Source organism: Cupressus sempervirens, chromosome 5 (genome assembly GCF_028749045.1).
Source record: "Cupressus sempervirens isolate cs-2001-9-10 chromosome 5, ASM2874904v1, whole genome shotgun sequence".
NCBI classification, from domain to species: domain Eukaryota; kingdom Viridiplantae; phylum Streptophyta; class Pinopsida; order Cupressales; family Cupressaceae; genus Cupressus; species Cupressus sempervirens.
The window spans coordinates 417,075,979-417,095,478 of NC_143122.1; positions in this window are offsets into that span (position 1 = coordinate 417,075,979).

A 19,500-nucleotide genomic window follows, 5' to 3' on the forward strand; every position below is an offset into this window, starting at 1 on the left:
TAGGAATTTGATATCACCATAATAGATAAACCTAGGAATCTCAATGTTGTAGCTAGTTTTCTCTCCTTGTTGCATGTCATTGATGATCCTATAGCCATTGATGATAGCTTTCCAGATGAACATCTTTCTCATTGTCAGCACATATTCCATGGTATGTAGATATTGCAAATTACCTAACCATACAAAAGATGCCAACTCACTTCTCTATCAAAGTAAGGAAGTTACTCTTTGAAAGGAGCTTTAATTATTCTTGGATTGTTGGATTTATGTTTTATACAAGCCCTAATAAAGTAATGTGTTGGTGCATAAAAGAAGATGAAACATATGATATCTTGAAGGCATGACATGATGAGCCCTATGGAGGTCATTTTGTAGCCAAATGGACAACCTTTAAACTATTGACAATTGGGCACTATTGGCAAAGTTTACACAAGGATGTAGCTAAATACACCAAGAAATGTGGTAAGTGTCAATGTATGGGAAGACCCCCTAAATTTGATGAAATTCCCCTATAGCCTCAAGTAGTTGTTGCACCCTTTGATAAATGGGGGATTGACTTTTTAGGCCCTATTGAACCCTTGTCACAAGGTAAATCCTATATCTTAGTTTGCACTAATTATGTAACTAAGTGGGTAAAGGCCAAACCCATGAAACACCCAAGAGAAAACAATGTTGCAAGGTTCTTGTATGAATCCATCTTTACATAGTTTGGAGTCCCCATAGAGTTCACATCTAATCAAGGATCTTAGTTTACATTTAATATGATAGCTACTCTCACGGAAGAATATACAATTTGGCAGGGTAAATCATGTTAGAATTTGAAAAGATTAATAACCCAGAAAACTAGTGCAAAGAGTAAATATCTAAACTATGAATGCATATGATACAAAATCAAAATAGCATCATAGAGTTAGTCTCCAAGAGAGTAATGCAAATGCTGGAAGCAAAATAGCATTAAGAGGGTGCAAAAACAAGAGATGCAAATACAAGCTAGGTAGCATGCTTATATGGGCTAGGAAGAGGGAGGAGGTGGCAACACCAACCAATGAGGAGCAACCATCTATCAGACTAAAGATAGAAAAGTATCTTCCCAAGATAGCTAATGGATGCTCACATGTAGGAAGGTGAAACCTCACAACCATTCACCTAATAAGACATGCTTTATTAACCTAAGCAAGATTATTAAAAGTGTAGGAAAAACCTAGCAAAATAGGATAAATAAAAAACTACACTAATACCCCCCCATAAGCGAAGCTTAGGTGGATGTAGAAATGGGTCCCGGCAAGTCAAGCCTGATGAGGTACCCATGTACATAAAATTCCCCCAAAAGAGAGAGAAAAGAGACTCCCCAAAGAAAATTAGGAATCCAAGTGAGAGGAAGAGGCCCCCCCAAAAGATGTAGCATCCTGCACCTCCAGCAAAGCTTGCAAATTTTGTCCGATAGATCCACTTACATCGAACAATTTTTCTTCCCTTAGATAAAGGGACAAGATCCCAAGTGTGGTTCCTCATCAAGGAACTATACTCTTCCTGCATTGCTGTATCCCACTCAAAAATACCAGAAGCCTCATGAAAGGACTGTGGATTTGAGGCAGTAGCAATGAAGATATGTAGAGCATCCTGGAATTGTGAACGAGTCTGCTTGGTTTCTGATGGATCCCCAACCCAATCACCTGCAAACTGCAAGGTCTGTCTAGCCCAAAGTGGACCAGAAGATGGAGAATCTAGAGGAGAATCATCAACCTGTGAATGATGAATAGGAGAGGAAGGAGGTGAGTCCTCTGAATCACTCTCTGCATCAAAAGTGGAGGTAGAAGACTGCTCAAGTGAATCTGACCCATCAGAAGATCTATCATGTATTCCAAGTGACTCCAATGTCAAAGTAGAAGGCAACCCTATGACCATGCTCTGCTGGTTAAGCTGATGCAAGTAGTGGAAGTTAAGATGGCCAAACTGCTCATGCCATAATCTGCTCACATCATTAGAGTGAGTGAGAAAAATAGTCAAAGGAGGATCAGGAACAAGGTGAGAAAACATATAGAGTCTTGACTGATGATCTGCTCTCCCAACTGCAATTGTAGAATCATTGTGCAACTCACGTATCTCCACTGAATCAGGAGTGAACTCAACCCGCTTGCCTAAACCTGTGTGAGTGATCTGGTGTACCGATAAGAGATTAGTTGACAATGAGGGTACATAAGGAACATCATGGAATGTGCCATCCCCCACATCAACAGACCCTCTCCCACACACCTCAATAGGAGTGTTGTCACCCATCAACATAGAAGGCATAGTACATTGCTCCAAGGATGCAATTTCTTCCTTAGATGAAGCCATGTGGTGTGAAGCACCCGAATCAAGAACCCAAGTGGATGGTGAGGAAGCAACTGCAAAAAGGGCCTTGCCCTTTCCTTTCCCCTTGCTGTTTTCTTTTTCTTTGTTAGACCCTTCATTAGAACTTTGTTTGATAGACTCGGGAACACTGATATTATTCTTCTCAAGAATGTATGTCAAGTGATCAAGTTGTTTCTGTAAACATTTATGTTCATCATGACCAGGTCTTTTACAATAGGCACATTTGACCTTTTCTTTCTTAGGCTTATCACCCTTGGAAGATGGTGTATCAATAGTTGCTTTTGAAGAAACCGGCATCTGATCCTTCTTCTCCTCGCTATTCTTTTGTTTCTTCTCCTTACTATTGTTGTTACTACTTTGTCCTTGTTGTTCTTTTGTGCCTTGGTTAGCAGCCAAGGCATGTGACTTAAAGGACTTAAGAATGCCCATCTGGATTAGCTTGTCCTATTCTCGAGTGAGATTGACAGAAAAATCATCTAAAGATGGCATGGTGAATTGAGTACCAAGTGCACCCTTAGTAGCATAGAAGATAGAAACAAACACAGAATATTCTGAACTTAGCTTAGAGAGAATACTGAGAATCAGTTGTTCATCTTTCTTTTCAATTCCACATTGTTTTAACTGCAGCCTTAGTGATTTCAATTTGGTGAAGAAATCTTGGATTGTGTTGAAATTGCCTGGACTCAAACTAATTAATTCATTTTCCAACATATGACCCCTCATTGAATCTTGTGTGCCAAATAGTGTCTCTAGCTTTGTCCATACTTCATTTGGTGTATCCAAAGACTCAATGTGAAATAGCAAGTCAGGAGAAACAGACAAACACAATGTTCCATATGCCTCATCACATTTGTTAAACCACTTAGGCTTGTCTTCATCTTTAGTAGGTTCAGTTTCAAGTCCCATAGTTATCCTATTTAATCCAGCTTTCTTTAAGTGAATTTTCATGCGTGATTTCCACTCAAAGTAATTGTATGGAGTTAGGATGGGCATATTTTTTTGATCCATGATGAAGAAATGCAGAGAAGAAATGCTAAAAAGAAGATAACCCAGCCACGACAATGCCCCCCCCTCTTTACTCAATCAAAGAACCCCCCCTCAAAGAAATATGATTTGGCACTTTATTTTAGTGCATTTACAACTACCACTAGAAAGAATTACTTAGTGGTCTTGATTTCAATGCATTACAAACCCTCATGAAGAGCATATGCTAGAAGTGAAACTTGGGCACAATAATCAAAGAAACAAATAGCACCAATGTGATCTACTCGAAAAATCATGCACTTTCAAAAAAAGAATCACCTCGATACGAGGTCGTATGAGAAAGTTATGATCCTCCGAAGTTTTCAAAACGAGAACTGTGCACAGTCACAGCTGAGAATCTGCAATTTCTGAAGAATTCATGCATGAAAATCAAAAAACAACTCCACTAGTAGATAGAGCACAAAAAAATAGCCAAGTTCATAACAAGAATCATCAAAATTGGAGTCCGTATGAGCAAGAACGAGACATTTGAAAACTGCATTCAAATCTGCGACTGCCAATGGAGAGGGGTATGGCTGTAGCTTTGCATTCTCGATCCTGAAAAATATACAGCTTGCATGCAAAATCTAAAAGATACCCAGATGGTTTTTCGGGGCTGCGAACAAAACCCAGAAAGTGTTTTTCTTGCTGATGAACAGAAGATGTTGTTGTAGTGTAAATCAGACGTCTTTAACAGTAAAAAACGGCTCCAAAAATCAGAAAACGACCCCAGCAACCAAAATTTGACATGCAAATGCTGGATCAGCTTCTTAAGTCCATCAATGGCATGCTGGAACCTGCAAAACTGATTAAAAACTCCAAATATGCAAGTTGGTTGTCAAATTTGAGATTGAAACCCCAGAAAAAAATTGTTTTTGTCAAAACTTTTCTGATTCTCAGGATCATCCAAAGATGCAAGAGAAGAGCATACTTCGTTTTTAAAAAAACTACAATAAAGTTTATTTGCCCCCCCCAAATCTCTGAAATAAGGAAACTAAAATCTACTCTTGCACATAGAAAAGCTCTGATACCATGTTAGAATCTGAAAAGATTAATAACCCAGAAAACTAGTGCAAAGAGTAAATATCTAAACTATGAATGCATATGATACAAAATCAAAATAGCATCATAGAGTTAGTCTCCAAGAGAGTAATGCAAATGCTGGAAGCAAAATAGCATTAAGAGGGTGCAAAAACAAGAGATGCAAATACAAGCTAGGTAGCATGCTTATATGGGCTAGGAAGAGGGAGGAGGTGGCAACACCAACCAATGAGGAGCAACCATCTATCAGACTAAAGATAGAAAAGTATCTTCCCAAGATAGCTAATGGATGCTCACATGTAGGAAGGTGACACCTCACAACCATTCACCTAATAAGACATGCTTTATTAACCTAAGCAAGATTATTAAAAGTGTAGGAAAAACCTAGCAAAATAAGAAAAATAAAAAACTACACTAATAAATCATCCCCTTACCACCCACAAGGTAATGACCAAGTAGAAGTTACCAACAAGGAGCTAGAAGCCATTCTCACCAAAATAGTAGCACTCCATAGTAATGATTGGACCACACACCTTCCTGAAGCTCTTTGGGCTTATAGAACCACTTGAAAATATACCATAGGTTTTACTTCTTTTGAGCTCATCTATGGTAGGTCACCTATAATTCCTATAGAGTTTGAATATAAAACATTGAGAACCACTTTGGAGCTCGATATGGAACTCACTATTGCAGAACAAGACCGCATCTTGAGTTTAAATGGTCTTGATGAATGACACAAATCTACATTAAACAACACTAAACTCATCCAACATCAATGAAAAAAATGGCATGATAAGTTTATTAAAGATATAATGTTTTTTGTAGGAGATTGGGCCCTTCTTTATGACTCCAAGTATCAACCTAATCCAAGAAAGTTTCAAACTCGTTGGTTAGGACTGTATGAAATTACTATTGTATTTCCAAATAAAGTAGTATATTTGTCTACTATTGATCCTATTTGATTCAAGTTACTTTTCAATAGGAATTGCCTCAAGCTCTACAACAAACTAGTAAGTCATGAAGAGTTCCTGTGGTAATTTTAGCATAGGGAAGATATACTTGTTCCTATAGCCAAGAAATCTGGGTCTTCTACCTTGATTGATGCCAACTTTTGATTCCATTCAAGATTTTCATAATAAACACTTTATTCTTGAAAGTACTTTCTTTACCTTACATTTCATCTCACCCTCTCTCTTTTCCATCCTTCCACCCCATCCTATCACTCCATTTTTTATGATCATTTTCAACACACTTTTCTGCAACACCTACCAAGTATGTGCCACATACTCTTGTATATATTTTATTTTACTCACTCTTTATTAAAAATTCATGTTATTTAACTTTATTAATCTTGCATATATCCTGGCTTGGTGGGACCCATGCCTATACTTAGTTGGGGGAGAGGGAATATTCATTTTCCAAAATTTCAAATTCATGTAAACTTTAAAAGCATCTTATGATATGATTGTCATCACATAATGATAAATTATCCTTCTATGATTGTGTCATTAAGGGAGTTAAGGACATTAAAGTTGAGCTAAACTTTTAATGATAATTGCCAACATGTTTAGGGTGATAGACCTATACGCAAGTGAAAAATTATGAGACTAGATGTAAGGAAGGATATCATGAGATTGTGTACATTAACAATCTTTATGATGCACAAAGTGACATTTCATAGTTTTCTCTTTCTAGTGCCATAATATTGAAAATTCTGTTAACTCACCATTCTTGAACTCTAGAAAATGCCATGGTTTTTTCAAAATTATGCTATGAGTAACAATGAGTGGAGGTCTCTAGAGGTATGAACCAATTAATCATAGAGTTTTGTTGGGTGATGTGACCAATTGCAAAATGTTCCAGAGTAGGTGATGGTTAGATTACTGCCTCAGTCTTAAGGAATTTGATGAGGAGATTGCTCTTCAATTTTTGAGCACCTTGCAGGATGGATTTGTAATGGTTAAGGGCCTCAAAATTGAATTTATAGAAGATGTAGTAGCCGAAGTCACTAGGTTACCCCATGAAGGAGAAAATTGGGCAAAATATTTTGACTAACAAATGGCTAGGGCACAATTCAATGTGCATTTTGACCCTCCATTGGACATTGACAAGAAGCAAGGTACTCCCAAATTATCATTGCTTATTCATCTAGTAGTAGTCATCATTCAATACTTCACTCATGAAAGTTGTTACAAATACCTACATGCCCTATATTTCAAGATTTTGGTTCATCTGTGACATGATTATTGACAAGTAAATCTTCCTAATCTCCTATTTAACATTGTTAAGAAGAAAGTTTCTTTAGTGCAATCAGGAAAGGATCAATCTATCTCCCATCATTACTTGATCAAATTAGTTGTGGAAAGAGAATTTAAAAAACAATCAATTGGGACATGGGAAGAGTTTTTGTAGTTAAAAGAGGTTGGACAAAGGGAAAAGACATCCACTGGTTTTTGTAAGGTCATTCCCAAGACTCAAAATGTTCCTAAAGCCTCTCCCTCTATCTCTAGACCAACTAACAAGAGAATCTATAAAGTTGATGCCTCCATCTCTAGGAAAAAGAAAAGCAAAAATAGGGAAGCTACTAGTGCCCCCAAGACCCCATTGTATGTTAAGACTAGATCTACTATTAGGGAAGGAAAGGGTAAAGCTATGGGACCTAAAGAAGAGAAATTAGAATGACAACCTGATGGTGAAAGTAATGTTAATGAAACCCTACACTCACAAGAATAGGAAGCTTTACAAAAACATCTTGAAGCACCTACTATAGAAATGTTTGCAAGGAAAAGGAAATGAAAGAATCCTCCATATTTGTCTATACCTCCTACAAGGTGAAGTGATAGGATTTCTGAAGGAAGTAAGATTACTAAAGCCTCTATTCCAACACTTAACCTAAAATCTTTTGATATTGAGAAGGAGTCCTCTTCAGAGAAAAAATTGCAACAAAAGATAGTCACTGATAATGAGTGTAGTAACCAGAATCCACAACTTGAAGTTGACCTAAGTAGTGTTAACTATGTGCTTGTTGATAGTGACAAGGAGTCTGATGAGCCTGAAGCATCTAAGGAATTTGAAGAAATCCTTGTTATGCAGGATGGTGAGAATCCAAAAGACCTTCCTTCTAAGGACTATTTGGGATTTAGGTAAGAAATTATTGAAGAAGTAATGGAAAAGCTCAATCAAGATGGACTAGATACACTAGCCAAAGTAGTAGCTAAATCCAGTAAGGAAGAGAATGTGGTGACAAAAAATTTCATATGTGAAGGAGAGTGATCCACACCAAAAAGTGTCAACAAAATTCCTCATTTGACCTCTAAATGGATAGACATTATAAACTAGGAACCATTGCCACCACCCAATCTATCCATACCTTTGTTCTTAGGAATCAATTTGTTTCAACAATTGTTATGGGAAAGAGCTCAATGGAAGCTGGAAAAAGAAAAATTGAAACATGTTATTAACGAATAGAGCTATCAGTTGAAACAAATCTTAAACTATAATGAAGTTTTAAAAAGGAGGATTGGACAAGTTATAGGATTGATTCCTGAATTGATGGAATGTAGATCACCATCACTGGTGTATGCGTTGTTCCTCAAAGAGAAACTTTTGAATTTCAAATTGATTAAAATTGTGGAAGGGCTTAATCCCACCATTTCAACTCCACATGAGTTTTATGATGTATTCCAATTTGTTCCAATGCCTTTGAAGAATTTATTGTGTGAATTATATCTCCATAATTTGGCAATGCCTAGTAACACAGAGTAGAACTTACTCTTGTATATAGGGGACGTGTAGTTGAGAGTAGTGATGTTTTGGATGCAAACTGAGATAAGTAGGGAACATCAAGCTACATCTTATAGGAACAACGAAATGACAGTTCCTTTTCTTATGAGACCAGAAGTTCAACACTCTAGATGGACATTTCTGGATTAGATTTCTATTCTAGGAAACCCTATTGGAGCTAGTAAAGTATGCTCATTTAGAGATTGAGTCTTTCTGAATTGGGAACAACATTCCTCTCAAGATGTTGAGACAACTATTGTTGCTTCAAGACAAAGGTGGACATTGATGCCACATGACCTGAAGATAAGAGAACCCCACTCTCCTCAAAATTTAACCCTTTCTACTATTAGAATTCCATGGTATATTGATTTGGGAAGCAATCAATGCAAATATCACTTTCTATTAAAGTAACAACCCCCTATTCTCCTTGTTACTGAACAAATTGTTCTTTGAGAAAATGTGTGCAAATCTAACCCTGAATGACCAAGTGAAAGAACAAATTGGCACCAATAGTTGGACAGGTTATCATTGGATTGATAACCTTCCTCTAAATTTTACCAAGTACAGCTCCCCGTGTGAGATGTTCAATGAATTAGTTGTAAATTCTTTTAACCAGAAAGCATCAAAGGATATCAAGCATCTATCCGTAAATATAGCCTAGATGCAAAAACCTAAACTACTACATGAAAATAAATGGTAAATGATACAAAGCCCATTCACCCCCAACATATTACAAAGGACAAAATTAAGAAACTCATTATCCATCTTCTTGAGAAAGTGTAGAAATAAAGCTATGGAGATGTAACAGCATATTTCAAAGAAAACTAAAGCGACACAAAGATCACGATTAGTGGAAAGTAGATTGCTCAAACTCAAAGTTTTGACAAAGAATTAACTTTCAAGTCTCCCTCCTCTAAAAGCATAAAGATGCATTTTCTATTACAATCACCATTAATGGAGTCTAAAGTTTTTCTCTACATTTCAAAACAAAACACAACTCTCTTACTCCTAACACACACAGTTTAGAAAGAAAGAAAGGAAAACCCTGACTCTGCTCCTCATGACCTTCACAAGAAAATGGACTAATGCTAAAGATAATCTGGAAAAGTTTTCCCTCTATGTTGTAGCATCAAGTCTGCAGTACTAGAGAGAAAAGATCTAGAACCCCTATTTACTCTGCTATTGGCTTATTTAACCTATTCTTTCCCATGGCTTTTCAGTTTCTTAACTAAATCTTGGAACTGGCCCCTCTTTGATTGCTCCCATTCCCATCTTTTTAGTCCTTATGTTCTTTAAAATCCCCCCTTTCTTTACCTTGAATCTTATTTTAATTAAGGATTACGAAAGACACATATTGCTCACAAATAGGTGGCATATATCTAACGACTCATCAGCTCCCTATATCAATTTATGATTCTAATGACTTTTACTCGTGCCTCAATGTTTTAACATTTTAAACATAACAAATCATGAATAAATTTATCCAAGTGAATCTTTAAGCAATTGATTGTGAGTTATCTTTAAGAGGCCCGAGTTCATTTTAGCATGTTAGCAATCATCACAATCATAATCCCTGTACACTTGCCAAGCCTAAGATGTATTCTATCGGATGTATTACACACCTTTTTCACTATGGGCATCTAGTTAGACTTTTCATATGCATTTTCATGTATAGGCTAATCATATTGAGCATTTCACCAAATCTTTGCACTCGTATTTCTGTGCATTGTGTTTTTGAAAGTTCCTAAAGGAAATAATCTTATTGGAGCCATGGGCTTGGATGGTCTTCACTGTCGATATAACAGTAATTGTTTCTATTCTTTATTTATATGAAATTTGAATGAGCAGCCTTCATCCTTATATATATTGGTTTTAAAATATGGAACTACGTGCGACTTCGATTTGAATCTTCTTTCTCAAAAAGTCTCCATCATTCGCAGCTTTTACCAATATAAATCTGCTAACCCACAGGTTCATCATCCTCCTTGACTTCGTCATTTATTTCAATGCATCCATTAATCATGGTGGAGTCAATAAGAGGAGGGGTCGGGTTCCTCTTTAACACACTCACTGTTGTCATGAAGAGGAGTCAGTTTTCTGAGTCATTATCTGCAGGATCTTTTGCTTTTCCCTTTCGAATGCCATAGCCAAATCATGAGAACATTCAAATTTCATGTTACCATACAGCTTTGGAAATTCATATGTATTCATATTTATGTAGGCACAAGTAAAGGATGGTTTGGGTTGTATTACAATTGCACCAACCATTAATTAAAACATCCCTGCGACTCAAACATGAGACCCCCAAACCAGCTCTGTTGCCTCCTTCCATTCGATGAGCTCTTTGTGTCTTCACGTCCTTCACTCACATTAACCAGTATATGGTTCCTCATGTTAGTTCCTTGTTTAAATGCGAAGAAAAATGAAATCTTTGTTATGTAGACTTCAGAATGAGCTGCCCCTCATCGTGACGGATACATATATTTCGTGTTGAATGTGCAAAGATAGCTGCCCATTAGCAGGGTAGTTACATGTTTCTCAGACCAGAAGATGAAAGAGTGTATCATCCATCTGTTATAGGCTCTTCGTATCTATTCCCCACCAAATGCTTGGTTATTGACTTTAACTTCCATATGCAATCATGGGTCCTTATAGAGTGAGGAGCTCGACCGGTAAAATCCAACCCTTTTACACTTCCAACGAAAAGCACAGAGCCCCCAGCAAAAATCTTTTGATACTGACAACTATACTTCATCTTGTCTTCTACAGATGTCTCTTAGGTTGACCCCGATAGATGTGTCAAAATCTCCATTCGTTATCATCAAGATCTCTTGCAATAAGTTCTTGAACGGGAGGCTGCTAAGTTATATCAATCCTGCACAATCCTCTCCTAAACCCACGGTTCTCCATGTGTGTGCATATGTTGGAGGTTTGATAATGAGAATAGGTGCATTAAAATTCATGATGCCAAGAAATCCACCATATGTATTTCACTTTGGGGAGCTTATCTACAATCTTAAGCCGCTTGATTTAATCCTACCACCATCATGTATTCGAAGGTTCCTTTTGCTTGTATATTGCTACAATTTATAATGTCAAGCGGTGCTTCCCATAGAGCCTAGGTTGTTGTCTTATGAATCCACCCAACCCATATCTAATTTCAGGCTAATTATACCACCAGGAGCCCATGTCAATTTAAGCAGCTCAAGAATATCTTTGACTTCCTCAAGCAGTCTGCCCTCTTTTAGGGTGTCAAAACACTGCATAATAATTTCTCATAGAGCTGAATGTTTAGATGATACACTCTACTCAAAAACTCTACACTTGAAATTTTAAAACCACGATCATATTGGGTGCTAACACTCCTATAGCCACTACTAGCAGCAAAGAATAATGTAGAGGATCATGATATGATAGAAGAAGTTCAGCAATGGAGAAGGCTCGAGGCAAATTATGGGCACCTTGACTATGTTAAGAATGAGCTAGGGGAGAGGACAACTAGTGATTGGAGAGTTCGGGCCAGAATCATAAACTTCATGGTTGCTACGGACTAGCAATAACTCAGTTGGGGGAATGATGGGCCCCTAAAAGGCCATTGTTTTAAGATCTTTTCGTTTTATTTTTAAGCAATTATATTGCAGAAATAGTTATGACTCTACTCTTTTAAGAAGGTGAACTTATGTTTTTATGTATATGTTATATATATGTTAAGACATTAAGTAGAAGTATGGATAGTTCAAATATGTTATAATTGCTTGAATCTATGGACAAAAATGGTATAATGAAGTAATATTACATGTTAATAAATGTTTCCTCATTTATGCTATGTCTTGGGTAGTTTTCCTCCTATAGCCATAGGATTTGCAAGAGTGGTAATTTGAACTTACACCTTTTCTAATATTGATGATGAAATAAATATATGTAGGTGGAAGTTGTGTGTGCATTAAATATTATTTAGGTACTTGCCATGGATATTCAAGGGTCAACACATCAGAATTAAAAGTCAGAGCCAACTACATTGTTGAACCATCATGAGTGGAGCAAGTCATTATATGCTTTCTGTTGGAACAACACATGGATGTAGCTTCCACAACTTGCTACATTTATAGAGGATTTAATCTTGATTAATGTTGATTATGTTCCAAACTTTATGAGTCTGTAATTGATCCGCATTAATGGAGTGATGGCAGAGTTAGTGAGTAGTTGTAGTTTCCTTTAAATAATGATTGTTGTAGCTTTAAGCATAATTTTTTGAGAAGAATAGGAAATTAATTTTCATAGAAGCAGAGTGTGATACTAATTTTAAGTGTAATTCTTTCACCATGAATGAATAGAATGAACAGTTCAATTTTATTTCTTTTATCTTGATTGTCTTTTCTGTTCACTCATCTAAGGGGGCCCACTTGGTGAGTGAACTATTCTGTTAGAATAGATTTCATTTCCTTGTTTGTTTCCTTACAAGATAAAATTTTGTTTCTCCTATAGCCATTGATAATAGAATCAATTAAATGTTCCTGCAACATAGATGAATAGATATGTTTACTATTCCAACATTATTTTAAAGCCTTGGGTTAAGTTATTGTTTTAATTTCTAGCTCCACATTTCCTTCATTTTAGTTATGATGACTTGAAGGAGAAGTAAAGAATACACTTTGCAGTCATCCTCTCAAGTTTACACTCCCAAGTTGATAAATTAAATGAAGTAGGAGATAATTTCCACAACAAGTCAAATTAGTACTGGGATGGGTGACCTCTTAGGAAGTCCTGGTGCTTCACCCCTATGAGCATCACCTAGATCCAATAAGTGCTAAGTGTTCCATTTATTCTCATGAGAGATAGATTCATGTTGAATCACTACTCATGAAACATGGATCAAGGAGTTTGACTCAAAATCACACAATTAAATTCTAATAGCAATATCGCAAATTAAATGAAGTCTGTCCTAGAATATATGCCCTGTCCTATTGGCAATTATGAAGAGGTACTCCCTCACAAAATGATAATACCCTTTATTGGTGCCACCACTTTCCATATTAATCTATAAAATCTCAAATAATTTTTCCTTCAACTGCATTAGTCGTGTCATAATTAATGACCTCCTTAGCCTCCCTTCCTTGCTAAGGTTTTAAATCACAACTTTGTTAGTGTTAAGAGTTCAAACACACATAATCTTTTCTCTTAGTGGATTATTTTAGGAAGATACCTTCATCACTTTTAGTATCATTTTTTTGATTTCTATTGTCTTTAAATATGTAACATTTTCTTCGAAAAACTATTAAATACTTCACATTAGGTGCATATCCATACCACAGTTCAAAAGGTGTAGCATTTGTACCTTTCTTGACTTGCTCCCTATTTATGGTATAAAATATTGTACTTATAGATTCTCTCTATTATTTTTGTGAAACATTTTTCTCCATCATTAGAGTTCTAGCATAATCCATGATTGATCTATTCCTTCTTTCAGCTATTCCATTCTGAGGAGGGGTCCTAGATGCTAGATTTTGTCTTTTGATTCCTATATGTTTGTAGCATATGTTGAACTCATTAGAAATGAATACACCACCTCTATCAGATCTCAAGAACTTCAATCTCTTCCTTCTCTTTTTTTCAGCTATGGCCAAACACCACTTAAATAAGTGAAAGCATCATACTTTCCTTTAAGAAACATCACAAACATCACTTAGAGTATTCATCAACAAATAGATTAAAATATGTGTCTCCACAATAGCTTTGAACACTAATAGGTCCACATAAGTTAGTATGGACTAATTCTAAAATATTATTTGATGATTATTTTTGGCTCTTGAAACTATACTTTGTCATTTTTCCCAATTAACATTATTTACACATAGCATTCTCAGGTTTCTTCAATTCTTGAAAACCTCTTACTCTTTTCATTTTACTAATTCTAACCAAATTGTCAAAGTTTACATGACATAATCTCTTCTACTACCAAATATCTTCATATTGTGCAAACAAACATTTCTCATCAGATAAATCTAGATAGAACAAGTTACCTTTCATTTGATCACCACTTCCAATCAGTATACCATTAGCATCAAATATTTTGGCCTTTCTATGAGGAAATTCAACTTTGTACCCTGATTTGTTTAACTGTAAAACACTCAACATATTATAGTTAAGTCCTTCAACCCAATAAACTTTGTCAAATTTGATCTTATCAGTTAGTTGAATTGATCCTTTACGCTTCACAAGACATGTAACATCATTACCATATTTAACACAACTACCCTTATATGTGTTGGCACTCAAAATTGAAGCACTAATTTTGAGTACTATTCTAAGTACCAAGTCAAATTAAGCCCCTATAAGAGCTTTTCATGCATTTGTACTTGACCATAATTTTGAGGATATGATGTGTTTCATGTGTTTAACATCTTTCATTCAGTATATGGATGTGTCCTATGATGATAATTTTTCATTCTATAAAGCATCATTTTGAGCATTGCTCAAATCTACATTTTTGCCTAAGTATCGAATAGTGACAAGAAGCCTAGTTTTCAACTAAATATATTGTACCTGATTAAGTTTCATGACTCATCACTTTGGGAGTATTTAGTATGCATATTAGAGAACCTATGTTTCAAATTTCAAGTCATTTCAACATGTTTGGCCAGGTTTTAAATCCCTCAAAGTTGGTTGTTTGTTGTTGTCATGCTAATGCATATTGTTCAAAATTTTAAGGAGCCTTGTTTGACCTATTATAACTTTGATCCAGATGAAAAAAAAATTAAGTTTCTTTTTAAGTTACATTCTAGGGTTTAGAGACATGATATGTTCCAGATTTGAGCCTATGATGAATCTGTTTGACTAGTCCTCAAATGTGATTTCTGTTAGGATTAACCTCAGGTAGAAATAATAGTTACATGCAAATATAACTAATGCCAGAAAATAGTAGATCCCATAGAAGAGAACACAACACACCAAGATTTAATGTGGTTCACCCAATCCCTAGGCTACATCTACCAACAACAAGTCCAATATTATTATTATCTAGTGATTACAACCTAATTACAATCTATAATTCCTTATAGTTCAATACTACCACAAGAAGCTACAACATCACCATTCATCATGAAATTCCTAACCCTAAGCCTTTTTATAAAAGCTTTTGATACTTAAAAAATTAGGGCTAGAATAATAGAAAAATAGTAGTTGATGCCTTTTATAATATAAGAGCATTTTTGGCTTTGGGGGTGTTACCCCTCGACTCCAACCTATACTATGATAGGGAACGCACATGGGGCATTGCCTAGGACCCTACAGGGGTGTTGCCCCTTAACCACATCTTGGGGGTGATGCCCCCAAACCCTCGTAGAAATAATACAGGGAGAAAACCATGTTGACTAAAACTCTGAGTCTGATTAGGCTCCACATTAGAACAATTCCAAATGCAATTTCTATAGTCTTTTGGTAGGTGAATATGCAAATTGATTGGTAGCTCTATTCAGGATAATATAATTTTGAATCTGTGATAGTTTGATCCAAATGGATTGTGCTACTATATTCTACTCTAAAAATACTTCAAGTGTACCAATTTGCAAGTCTTGATGAATATGTTTGCACACTTCCCTAGGTCCATTCCATTTTTTAAAATTATTATTTTGTTAGTGTTTCCAGTTCTACATTTCCAAGTACCTAACTTTGAACACGTACCAAATGTGCCCAATTATTCATCATGAGCCTAAATCACAAACTTATACCCTCCACATGAAAATAAATTAGTACCCTAGATTTCATGCCCGCAAGTGTCTATTTGACCTATTTTTAAAGCCAAAACTGAATGTGTTTTATTGTTTTCTAACCTAGTTGTTTGTAGGATAGTTTGAAGTGAGAAACTTTGATGATCAATATTTTTTTACCCTAAAGTCACCATGAGATGAAATCTAACAGAGTAAAAGAATGTGAACCAAAGAATAGATATGTCAGATCTCAAGGCCATGTTGTTTGATTCAGTCATATTTTAAGACCAATTCTAGAGCCTCCTGACACTAAATGGGAAGTTCACAGAAAGTGGTAGAAATTGGTTTTAAACAATCAAATAGTGATCAGTTTTTAAATCCATTTATTATAAGGAGTTCAATGGATCATTTTGGTAGTTCAAGTGATTGATCTAAAAAATTATTTAGCCAGGCCACTTTGTGAACCAAATTGCCTAATCAAGACATTGCATTTTAAGAAGATAGGGTATTGTGGCTACTTTAAATAAGATTTAAAAGTTTCAATGCAATATTTAATGTCAAAATGACTTTAAATATGGACATCTCATCATTGAAGATCAAATGGGTATAATGACTTATACATGATACACTATAAAGGAAGAAATTGAATATCCTAGGGAGAACTCTAAGCCCACATCAATTGAGTGCAATATGAAAAAGGCATATGTTTCATATTCCAAAGGGAAACTGGATTTTTCGTAAGAAAAAAATTGCTAAGATTGAACCATAGATCATTTGAAATGCTTTATTACAAGAGAAGTAATACTTGTTTTAACAAGATATTTAATTAACAAAATACAATGACTTTGTAAAGCCAAGAATGTGCCACAAATTGTTTAATTTTCTAATGGATATCTTCAACACAAGATATGCAAGAGGATTCTATTGAGGCATCTAGGTTTTGAGGTGGAATGAAGAGGTTGATGGCAAACATTATTGTAGACAATGGAGACAAATAATGTACAGAGTTTGTGCAGATGTAACTTTGGAAATCCAATGTCAAGCATTATTGTGAAAACACTATAAAAGAAGGGTAAGGAATGAATGAATTTTTTTTCAAATGATTGAATTCTTTTGGAATGAGGGAATGGATGAGTCAATTTAGATGGAGAGATGACTCAATGCCTTTGTCTTGGATCCACAAAATATGGGCCGCTACAGAATGTGATTGTAGATTGATTCCCATCAAGATATCTTACAAGGGTTTGAGCATGAAGATACCTTGAGAGAAGCACTAATTTGACTAAGAATCACACTTTATGTGAAGAAAGCATATGTGCCTTTGTGCAGGGGAAATATGGGAATGTTTTGTATTTAGAATCCCTTTGTATATCCGTGAGGATGGATTATGGAAACACTTGCCACAATGTGAGGTTTAGAGGAGAAACAGAGGCAGAGTTGGGGTTTTTAATTCTCATGTTTTTTTTGAATGGTTTTGGCATTTGGAAATCAGTAGGTCTTAGTTTTAGGTGTGTTACTTCTGTTGGAGAGATAGATAGATAGAGGTCTAGGAGATAAAAGGGGGGATTCTTGCAAGCCTTCCATGGCATGAGGGTAAAACAATATGTTCATTTTACATAAGAACTAGAACTACATCTGGAAACAACAATCGAGCCTTGGGGACCATACAAAATTGCCAAATCCACCCGAACTTGAGTATTCTTTCATAGTTGAGATAATGGAAAACCACATAGAGTTTTAAAGATTGGAGATTGAAGACTCATTGCTTCATAGAAGCCATAGGAAACAAAGGGGGATGCAGGACTTTTGTCCAATATTGCCCATGTCCAAAGTCTTTATAATATTTTTATATCCAAACTCACAATAGAGATTTGGCTTAAAGGCATGAACCTTTCAAGACACAAAGCTCACACATGGTGGGGTCTGAAGGTTAAGTAGTTGTTCATATGTAAAATTTTGACCAAACATGGTGACGTGGTAGTATGACTAAGCAGTGTGAGAACTAATGACAATGTGGCACATGGCAGCTTGATAACAAATGAGTAACTACCACATGGCACACACTTTAACACCTAGCGCGGATCCTAAAGCAAGCTGACTAGAAAAAATTGACACTTGGTGCAACATCACATTTTCATAGATTAAGTGGAAAATGATGACTCATTATGCAAGAATGCGATAGGTCAACATGTGGTAGGGATGCTAAGGTGGCATTGATAACATGGCACATATATCAAGATAGGTGATGTGGCCGAGGTGGACTCATGTCATGTTGTCTCATTCTTTGGATGACATGGCAAAATGTTGACTATGTATACGAGAATATGATAGTGAGACACATGGCAGAGGCAATGAGGTGGCTACTTTTCAGATGGATGCACTAGATTGCACCACATGGAAGAAATTAATAGTTTTCATAAAGTCACTATGGCAAGTTTCTCACTAGTTAGCTAATGTGACAATGTGATGGCTAATCAAGTGGTGACACGTGGCAGCATGTCAAAGGAAGGGAAGCAATTCATGGGCCAATCAGGAGGTGCTACATGGTGCCTAGGTGGTAGAGGTGTCTAGGTTATGATTATATGATAGTTGACAAGACTAATGACTAGACATAATGGACCAATGGCATGCTACCATGTAGCATGCTCGGTCAACCAAGTTTGACCCAAGTGAAAAAGAAGGAAACAATTCAAGAGTCAAAAAATCAAATTTTTATCATTTTTTCCTTTCTAAGCATACATGCATTTTAAATTGAAAATGGTTTTTATTGTATAGTTCAACTTTGGGTAAAATTCAAATATTTGCAAAGTTGAAAGGGTCTTGAGTCAATTTTTGTACCTACGTTTTCAAATGCCTGCCTTAGGGATTTTTCTTAAGCAAGTATAGGCTTATCATATATCGACAAAAAGATATCAGAGTCTAGTTTCCATATTTACCATTATTTTTTGCACTAGTATTACTGGGTAAGAATTATGCTGAAATTCTTTTCCAAGGTGCTTCTTATGCAATTGCATTCTAGTATGGGTAGTTCAGATTTAGTTTGTGGCCAAATAGTAAAATGGTTATTCACTAAATTTGGAGAGGGTCTTAGTAGCAGTATTATTTCACCTCCAATGTAGTCTAGTGTGGGTTTTGGAAACTTCTTACATCAAATATAATAGTTTATCACAAAGGGGCTTTTATCATCATTCTTAGAGATATTTTTAGATTTTGTTGGGCAGAATGATGGGGTTTGGTCTAGTCTTTACATTCTAGAGAGATGAAAGAGGTTTTGCAAAAACATTGGAGGGAGATTCAAGTGGACAAGTGTCAATTCCATATCAGATCTAGGATTCCTTCTATGTCTATATCTTTCTTTCTTCTCTCATTCTATAGGGTTGATTCCCAAAGTTTGGAGCAGGTTCTGAACTAGTTTTCTAGCATTCTTTCAACATTTCTCTCTTGTATGAACAACAACAATGGAACTTTAGTGAAATTTTTAATCTATTAGTTGTTTCATGAGTTATTTTCACACATCATTAATATATTTGTTTCAAGGAAATGAATAAAGAGCATCAATGTATTTTAGTTTCATTCTGATTGTTGTCTCTTA